This window comes from Somniosus microcephalus, unplaced genomic scaffold (assembly GCF_052327205.1).
Source record: "Somniosus microcephalus isolate GS21.2 unplaced genomic scaffold, FLI_Smic_1.0 unresolved_chr6, whole genome shotgun sequence".
Taxonomy (NCBI): domain Eukaryota; kingdom Metazoa; phylum Chordata; class Chondrichthyes; order Squaliformes; family Somniosidae; genus Somniosus; species Somniosus microcephalus.
The window spans coordinates 51,550,205-51,559,431 of NW_028225184.1; positions in this window are offsets into that span (position 1 = coordinate 51,550,205).

Sequence of the window (9,227 nt, forward strand, 5' to 3'; positions counted from 1 at the left end):
GCAACTCACCTGGTCCAGCGAGATGGCGACAGCCTTCCACCAGACCAAAAGCGCCTTTGCCAACGCCACAGTACTGGCCCACCCCATCCCGGGCGCCAAGACCACCCTCACCACGGACGCTCGGATTACGCCGTCGGCGCCGTCTAGCAACAGTGGGTTGAAGGCGTGGCAGCCACTGGCATTATTCAGCTGACAGCTGCGCAAGAACGAGAAGGCTTACAGCACATTCGACAGAGAGCTGCTGGCCCTGTTCCTGGCAATCCGGCACTTCCATTTCCTTCTGGAAGGCCGGCCGTTCACCGCATTCGTGGACCACAAGCCGTTCACTTTCGCCATGGCCAAAGTAACCAAACCCTGGTCCGCGCGCCATCAGCGCCAACTCAACTTCATCTCGGAGTTCACCACGGACATCCGCCATGTCGTCGGCAAGGATAATTTGGTGGCCGACTGCCTCTCAAGACCCTCGTTCCACGCAGTGCACCTGGGCATCGACTACACCGGCATGGCGAGAGACCAGGCTGCCGATGCGGAGATCCAGGCCCTCAGGACGTCAACTACCAGTCTCACCCTGGCCGACATCCACTTCCACGCAGCTGGCACAACCCTCCTGTGTGATGTCTCAGTCCCTTCGCCTAGGCCGGTCGTTCCATCCGCCTGGCGCAAGCGAGTTTTCGACATCATCCACGGCCTCTCACATCCAGTAATGCGTGCGTCTCAGAAACTTATGTCCGCGAAGTTCACCTGGCCTGGACTCCACAAGGATGTGAGAGACTGGACCAAAACATGCATGCCGTGTCAGCGTGCTAAGGTCCAGCAGCACACCAAGGCACCATTGGAGTGTTTCCCGGTTCGCGAGAGGCGTTTCGACCACGTCCACGTCGATCTGGTAGACCCTTGCCGCCATCGCATGGTTTTACACACCTGCTCACGATCGTCGACCGCACCACCAGAAGGCCCGAGGTGGTTCCCCTCGCCTCCACCACCACGACTGACGTCGCGCGAGCATTCGTCTCGACATGGGTGGCCCGGTTCAGTGTGCCGACCGACATATCACCTCCAGTTCACCTCACAGTTGTGGAATGCCATCATTGCCGGCCTCGGCACCAAGTTGCACAGGACAACAGCCTACCACCCGCAGGCCAACGGGCTCTGCGAGCGCTTTAATCGTTCTTTGAAAGCCTCTCTCTGCGCCAGCCTGGTCGATACCAGACAGATCGACAAGCTACCCTGGGTTCTCCTCGGATTGCGTACCACGCCCAAAGAGGACCTCCGCGCCTCTGCGGCCTAGATGGCCTATGGCTGACCACTCAGAGTACCAGGCGACTTCCTCCCCCTGACAACGGAGCCGTGGTCGGCCGCCAAACAGCTTTCCCTGCACCAGGACGCGGCCCAGCAACTCTGTCTAGTGCCCACTTCGCAACACGGCCCGCAGCTGTCCTACGTGCCTCGAGACTTCCGACATGCGGAGTTCGTCTTCGTGCACCGGGACATGCACAGAGGCCCACTGCAGGCACCATACACCGGCCCCTTGCCAGTATTGGAGACAGAGGAAAAAGATTTTCTTATCGATGTCGGCGGGAAGCCGGACCTTATTTCAGTAGACCGCCTCAAACCGGCGCACCTGGACCTTAGCTTCCCGTTTCGGTCGGCTCTTCCCCCATGGCAGGGCAGACCTCCTGTGTTGGCGGCGGCCCCAGCAGAGGACCAAGACATGCCAGAACCTTACTTTCCGGCCGCCGCCCCACCTTCGCCGGCAGCCCGTTCAGCCAGCCCACCAGCAGACCATCCGCCTGACCAGCCGACGAACCAACCGGCCGACCTCCCAGACAGCCCTCCTCACACGCCAGATCGCTACTACAGCCGCTACGGCCGCTTGGTCAAACCTCCGCAGAGACTGACTTTTACAGTTAACGAGGATTCTGGGCGGGCGTATGTGCCGTTGCCACATTGGGGAAACACTGTGTTTATGTAGATAAACCTGTATAATCCCCTTTTAACTGCTGTATTCCCCTCCCCCCGCAAGACAGTTGCAAGCTGAGAGGAATAAGGCACGTTCAGACTTGCCTGCTGCTGATAGAAGGAAAACCAATCAGGTTCCAGCAGGTGACCAATCCGTGAGTCATCACAGGTTCGCGGGCTTCACAAATTCAGTACTGTATTGTGAGAGTTGGAGTAAAGACCAATATCTTGTAGCTCGCTGTGTTGCCTATTTCTTTATGCGGGAGATCGTAGTCTCCCACAAGCTAATCTGCAGGGAAATTGCAGAGACATGCAAGAGCTTTAGAGTGGTGATATTGGGGCACTTGAGTTACCCAAATATCGATTGGGATATTGCTCCGGTAAAGGGAAAGCAGGGGCAGGAATTTCTGAAATCAAGAGTGGAGTTTCTATACTGGAATAGGGCTAACTTCAATGGGATGTGAAAGGATCTAGCCCTGGTAAAATTGAAAAACAAAGACTGACAGGGAAAACTGCAACGGAACAATGAGTGATCTTTAAGGAGGAGATGATCCATTCCAACAAGGGCTCCTTGGATGACGAGGGAGATAGAGAAGATAATGAAACAAAAAAGGGGTTGCATGATGCATGTCAAGTGAATTCTTCAAAGGAGAACCAGACGAAATGCAATAAGTTGAGAGGGGATGTGATGATGAAAGGAAGATTGACAAAGAGATAATATGATAGTAGAATGGCAGTTCACTAAAATCTTCTACCAGCCTGTAAAGTGTAAGCGGATAGTAAGAGACGGTGTGGGGCCTATTAGAGACAAAGAAAGTGCTATTATGCTTAGAGGCGCAGGGCAAGGCTAGAATATTCAATGAGCACATGTTATCAGTGTATAATAAAGAGGTGAATGCTGTCAAAATAACGATAGAAGAGCAAAAGCGAGAAGCAACAGAAGGGTTGAAAATTGATAGACAGGATGTACTAGAAAGATTGGGTATGCTTAGAGCGGACAAGTCGCCTGGTCTAGATGTCTTAAATCGCAGGTTGCTAAGGTAATTGGGGGAGGAGATAGCGGAAGGGTTTGCCATAATTTCCCAATCTTTCCTAGATGTGGGGGTGGTGCCTGAGGGTTGGAAAGTGGCAAATGTGACACCATTGTAGAAGAAGGGTGTAAGGAAAATCCTAGTAGCTACTCCTTGTCAGTTAACATAAGTGGTGGGTAAAGTTGTAGAAACAATGACCAAGAAATAAATTACCGGGCACTTAGAGACGTTCAAGCTAATTAAGGGGAACCAACAGGGATTTGTGAAAGGCAGAACGTGTTTGACTAATTTAATTGAATTTTTTGCTGAATTAACAAAGAGTATTGGTGAAGGGAATGCAATGGATGTTGTCTACATGGATTTTCTGAATGCGTTGATAAAGTACCCTATAGAAGGCTGGTTATCAAAATTGAGGTGCATGGAATAGGTGGGGCAGTGGCAGCTTGGATAAGGAATTGGCTTAAGGACAGAAAACAGCGAGTTGTGTTAAATGGCTCTTTTTCAGAGTGTCTGATACCAGACAGTTGTGTTCCTCAAGTGTCAGTGCTGGGGTCACAGCTTGTTTTGAGATATATCAATGACATGGATATTGGAATGCAGAGCAAAATTGCTAAATTTGCTGATGACACCAAATTTGGGGATATGGCAAACAATGATGTTAATACCAATCGAAAGCATCAGGACATAGAAAGACTAGCAGAATGGGCAGACAAGTGGCAGATGGCATTTAATACAGAGAAGTGTGAGGTGATGCATTTTGGCAGAAGGGACAGGGAGAGGCATTACACACTTAATGGCATAGTTTTAATTAGTGTGCAAGGAATGAGGGGCCCTGGAGTTAATAGACAAAGTTCCCTGAAGGCAGCAGGGCACATTGAGAGAATTTTTAAGAAAGCATATGGGATCTTGGGCTTCATAATAGAGGTATTGAGTACAAAAGTAAATAAGTTATGCTAAATCATTATAAAGCACTGGTTAGGCCACAACTAGGGTATTGAATACAGTTCTGGTCGGCCCACTTTAGGAAGGATGTGAAGGCCCTTCAAAAGGTGCAGCCGAGATTTACCAGAATGGTTCCCAGGATGGGGGATCTTATCTACAAGGACAGGTTAGAGAAGCTGGATTTTTTTAGCAGGGCTACGGGGATAAGGCGAGGGAGTGGGACTAACTGGTTCACTCAGCAGAGATCCGACAAGGACTCGATGTATCAAATGGCCTCCTTCTGTGCCGTTATGCCTCTATGACTGTAGTGCGTGAAGTTGGATTTGATGTAGAGGATCAGCCATGATCTTATTGAATGATGGAGGAGGGGCAAAGGGAAAAGGGCCTAAATCTGCTCCTATTGCTTATGTTCTTAAAATACAAGAAGAGATAATATTGCACTTAACATTTCCTAAACTATAAATTTAGGGGGTTTAAATACAACACAGTGGAAGAATTTAAGGTTACAAGCCGCCTATTTTCGCTGTATTGTGCTGCAAATGTAGCTCTGCATTGAAATCAATGTAGATTGCTTCTGAGTCCAATTAATTTAAAGTGGTTTAACGACATTGGAACAACAAGAACTAAATTCTGTTTCGACGAAAATTAAAATGATGTTGTCTGCATTCCGCATTCTTTTCATCTGATAAGCAAGTCAGCTTGGAGCATGGTTGGATATGTAGTAAACTTGTAATTGTAGTAAGCAGTGAGGAGGATAGCAGCAGACTTCAGCAGGACAGAGGGAGACTGGAGAAAGGCCAGATACTTTGCCGCTGACATTTAAGGCAGAGAAGTGTGAAGTGATGAATTTTGGGCAGACGAATGAGGAGACGCAATGTACAGGGAATTGGAAAATATTCCAGGGCATTCAGGAACAGAGTGCACATACACAAGTCTTTAAAGGTGGAAGGACCATATGATCAATCTTTAAAAAAAATCTTTGAAGACCTTTTGCTTGAATAGTAGAGATATAGGCCCAGAAATTCGGGTCTCCACGGGTGTGTACACATGGATTACTCACCCGTAAGCCCAATGGAAGTGCCGGTTTCCTGCTTGCACTGCGCATGCGCAGGAAACCGGCACTTCCGTTACCCTGAAGGAAGGGGTTCAGAGTTCAAACAAGTGCACAGGAGAGGCTGTGCATGTGCATCGAACTTACATTTATTTTGCAGGTTTTCCTGGGAAGGTAAGTCTCCAGGAGTTGCACATATACAAAGCAAACGCAAGGCCTGCTCTTTAAAAGGTAAGTGATTAATTAATCAAAATTAAAACATTTTTTCCACGGATTTATTATTTTTAAATACATTAAAGAAAGGTAAATTCATTTTTAGCCCCGTTAGAATATAAAATTAATTTTATTCAAAAATTTAAATTAGTTTAAAATAGTTATTTCATGTATTTTAAAAATGTGATTTTGTAAGAAAAAACTTTGAAGATTTAGCGATGTTTTGGGGCTTATAGCTTTTATAAGTTTGACAGCCCATCCTGTCAAACTTAGGAATGATGCATTCCATGCTACCATTGGCGCTACAAGGCCCACGTGATCCCAGGGGACGCATCAAACTAACTGTGCCCCTGGGATAAGCAAGCACTGTGCGCTGGCAGTTGGAGGAGGCCCAGGATCGCAATTCCATGGGGGCCCACAGCTCAACGGCCGGCACGCAAGGTAAGAGCAGGTCGGGGGCTTGCACCCGCGGGAAGCCCCCGACCCGAATTTATGGGCCATAATGTACAAAATGAAGGAGTTATGCTAAATCTTTGTAAATTACTGGTTAAGCCTCAGCTGGAGCTTTGTCTCCAATTCTGGCCTGCAAATATTAGGAAGGATCTCATGACCTAGTAAATGGTGCAGAGGAGATTTACCAGAGTGGGAGGAGGGTTGACAGAATTCAGTTTTGTGGAGAGTCTTGAGAAGCTGGGATTGCTCCACTTGGTACAAACCAAGCATGTGCCCATAAGGAGGATAGAAGGGGCTTCCAAAGTTAGAGCGCCTGGAAGAGAAACAGAATAGAGATTAAACTAAACAGAGAAAAGGAGGCTTATGACAAATGTGAAATGCAGAATACAGCAGAACACCAGAATGTGGACAGTGGAGGCAGAAATTGGAAAACGATATGAGCAGCGAAGAGGGGGCGCATGAAAACAGACTGGTGGGTAACATAAATCTTTTATAAACATTAAAGGAATGGTGGGGCCGATTAATATCAAAAGAGGAAATATTCTTGTGGAGGCAGAGAGCATGACTGAGGTACTGAATGATTAGCTGCATCTGTCTTCACATAGGAAGAGGATTATGTTCATGTTGCCGTAGATCTACTGGACAGGATAAAATAGATAGGTAGGATGTGGAAAATAAGTCGACGTTATTTACATTAACAATTCACCGGATCCATATGGGATGTATCCAACATTGCTGAGGGAAGTGATGGAGGAGATAGCAGAATTTCTGACCACAATATTACAAACTTCCTTGGAAATGAGACTGATGCCAGAGGACTGAAGTATTGCAAATGTCACATGATTGTTCAAAAAAGTGGAGTGCGATATAACTGGTAACAGCAGGCTAAACAGTCTGCCTTCGGTGGTGGGAAAATTACCAGAGACCATTGTCAAGGACAATATTATTTCTCCCTTACAGAAGCATGCTTTAATAACGGACAATCAGCTTGGAATTGTTCAACTGAAATCGTGTTTGACTACCCTGACTGTGTTTTTAATGAAATAACAAATAGGCCGTGCAATCTATTTCGTATATCTGGAATTTCAATTAAGTATCACATAACGGACTCACTCGAAAAGTAGAAGTCATGGTATTATAGGCATGATGGTAAATTGAGTACTTAATTGGAGAAGGGATAAGAGGCAGAGAACAGTGATGAACGGATGTTTCACTGACAGTGTGAAAATCCGCAGTGGTATCCCCCGGAGGTCGCTGTTAAGGCCATTGATTATCTTGTTATATGTAAATAAATTGGAATTGTTTATAAGGGGTAACATTACGAATCTTGCATTTGCAGCAAAATTTGGCTACCTTGTAAATAGTGAGTTGGATAGCAGCAGACTTCAGGAGGATATAGTGAGAGTGGTAAAATGGCCAGACAGATGCCAGATGCAATTGACGGCGGCTAACTGTGCAGTGAAGCACTTTGGAGGAAACAACATGGAGAGGAAGTACATTGTAAAGGAAACTGTCTTCAAGGGGTAAAAGGGCAAAACGTAACTGGGGAAACATACTCACAAACATTGAAGGTGACAGGTCAAGTAGATAGATCAGATAAGGCCGTGTATGGGTTAACTGGCTTTGAAAAAAATAGGTTCTGAATAAAGAACAATGAAGTCATTCTAATTACTTACAAATCCCTGGTTAGGCCTCAACTTGAGTGTTGTGTACATTTCTAAGCACCACACTTTAGGAACGATATCAAGTGCTTCCGGAGAGTTCAGAGAATGCTTGCACGATAATATGAAGCATGTGGGCCGTCCTTTGGAGCAGCTGGAATTGCATTGCGTACAACAGAACATGCTAATGGGAGAACCAACAGAGATAGTGGCAATAATATGGAGCTTTGATAGAGTATGAAGCGAGATATATTGTCGGCAAGCAAAGTTCGTGGATTTTGGCAAAGGGCCCAGAGGGAAATGAGGTGACATTATTTGACAGAGTCTGGTTAAGATCTGGAATGCACCACCTGAAAGTGTGGTGGAATCAGTTTCCATAGGAACTTTCATAAGACCATTGGACATTTACTTGAAGAGCACAAATTTGCATCTTTATGGGTTAAAAGCTCGAACCTGGGACTAAATGTCCTCCTTCTGCACTGTAAGATTCAATGACTCTAACTAAATAAGATCTATTGAGATAAACATGTGTAAACAATTCCAATAATCCATGTCTAGGATCAAGATGTGCCTGTGCCTTAAAGAAGCAAAACACATTTAAATGATGCCCAGATACACAAATGATGAAGTAGTTACACAGATACACAAATTTTGAAGTAGGGTTTAAACCCGAAACGTCAACTCAAATTTCTCTCAACGGATGATGCCTGACCTGCTAAGTTTTTCCAGCATTCTCTGTTGTTATTTTACACAAATGATCAATTTTGTGACTGAGTGCAACCATCACTGAAAGACAAAGGATAGCAGCTGGGTGGAGTCTGTGTTCAAACAATGAGCATCTTTACACATCTCCGCATGCGATCATACCAAGAAACAGAATTGCAAGGCTATCGTGGAAAATCCATTATGGAATGGATTGAGACATTATCGGTGGGAATTGCGACTGAAAGGATTGGAGTTTAAGAATTATATTCTGAGCACCAAAGGAAGCTGCAGCAGTGTGTAAGTTGGAGGACATTAGTCTCCACCCACTGTGCAGATCTGTAATTCAGTGATATGGTCAGCTCCAGCAGACTGAATGAGGAAGTGGAATTAAATAATGTTCCTTGATCTGAAAGCTGCATGATATATTCACCAAAAAGCTTTAGATGTACAGACAGTACACACACATCCAAAAATATCAAAAAGTGCCTGAAATTGAGATGCAAGATCGAAAAGATAATGAAAAAACGCTCTCCAGCAGGCAACAGATAATAAAGAGCCACATCACGGCATTTGGCCGAGGCTTCCTTCAGTTGCCTCGGAGCACTGAGCTGAATGGTAGCGCCAGTACCTCCCCTTGATGGAGATCAGGGAACCCAGCAAGGAGCGGAAGTTGATCATTGGGTCTTACTTTGATGTATTTCTAAGCTCTGCACTTCAGGCACTAACTGAGCTAAGGGGAGACCAATATGCTCCACTATTCTCCTGATAAAATGCACTATTCTCGAAATCCAGTCCAGTAAAAAATTCAAAAGTGCCTTTTCAAACCGAGGGATGATCATTTATTTCAACCTATTCAATAAGGAGTTCATGAGACACTTCTTCACCCAGAGAGTAGACACAGTGTGGAAAATGAAACAACACGGTGTAGCTGTGGCGAATAGCATAGATCCATTTAAGGCGAAACTAGTTGGCAACATGATGGGGAAAGGAATAGGAGGATATGCTGATAGCGCCATCTGAATTAGATTGGGAGGTGGCTGGTGTGGTGTATAATCAATGGCATAGACCTGTTGTGGCCGAATTGCCTTGTCTCTGTGCTGTTATTTCCATGTAACTCTATTTAATTTCAGGCTGAAGTTCACAGTGACAGCAAATGCTGTAGACGGAAGCCTGTGGTTTCAGCTAAGATTCGCTTCACCTCGTGCAGAGAGC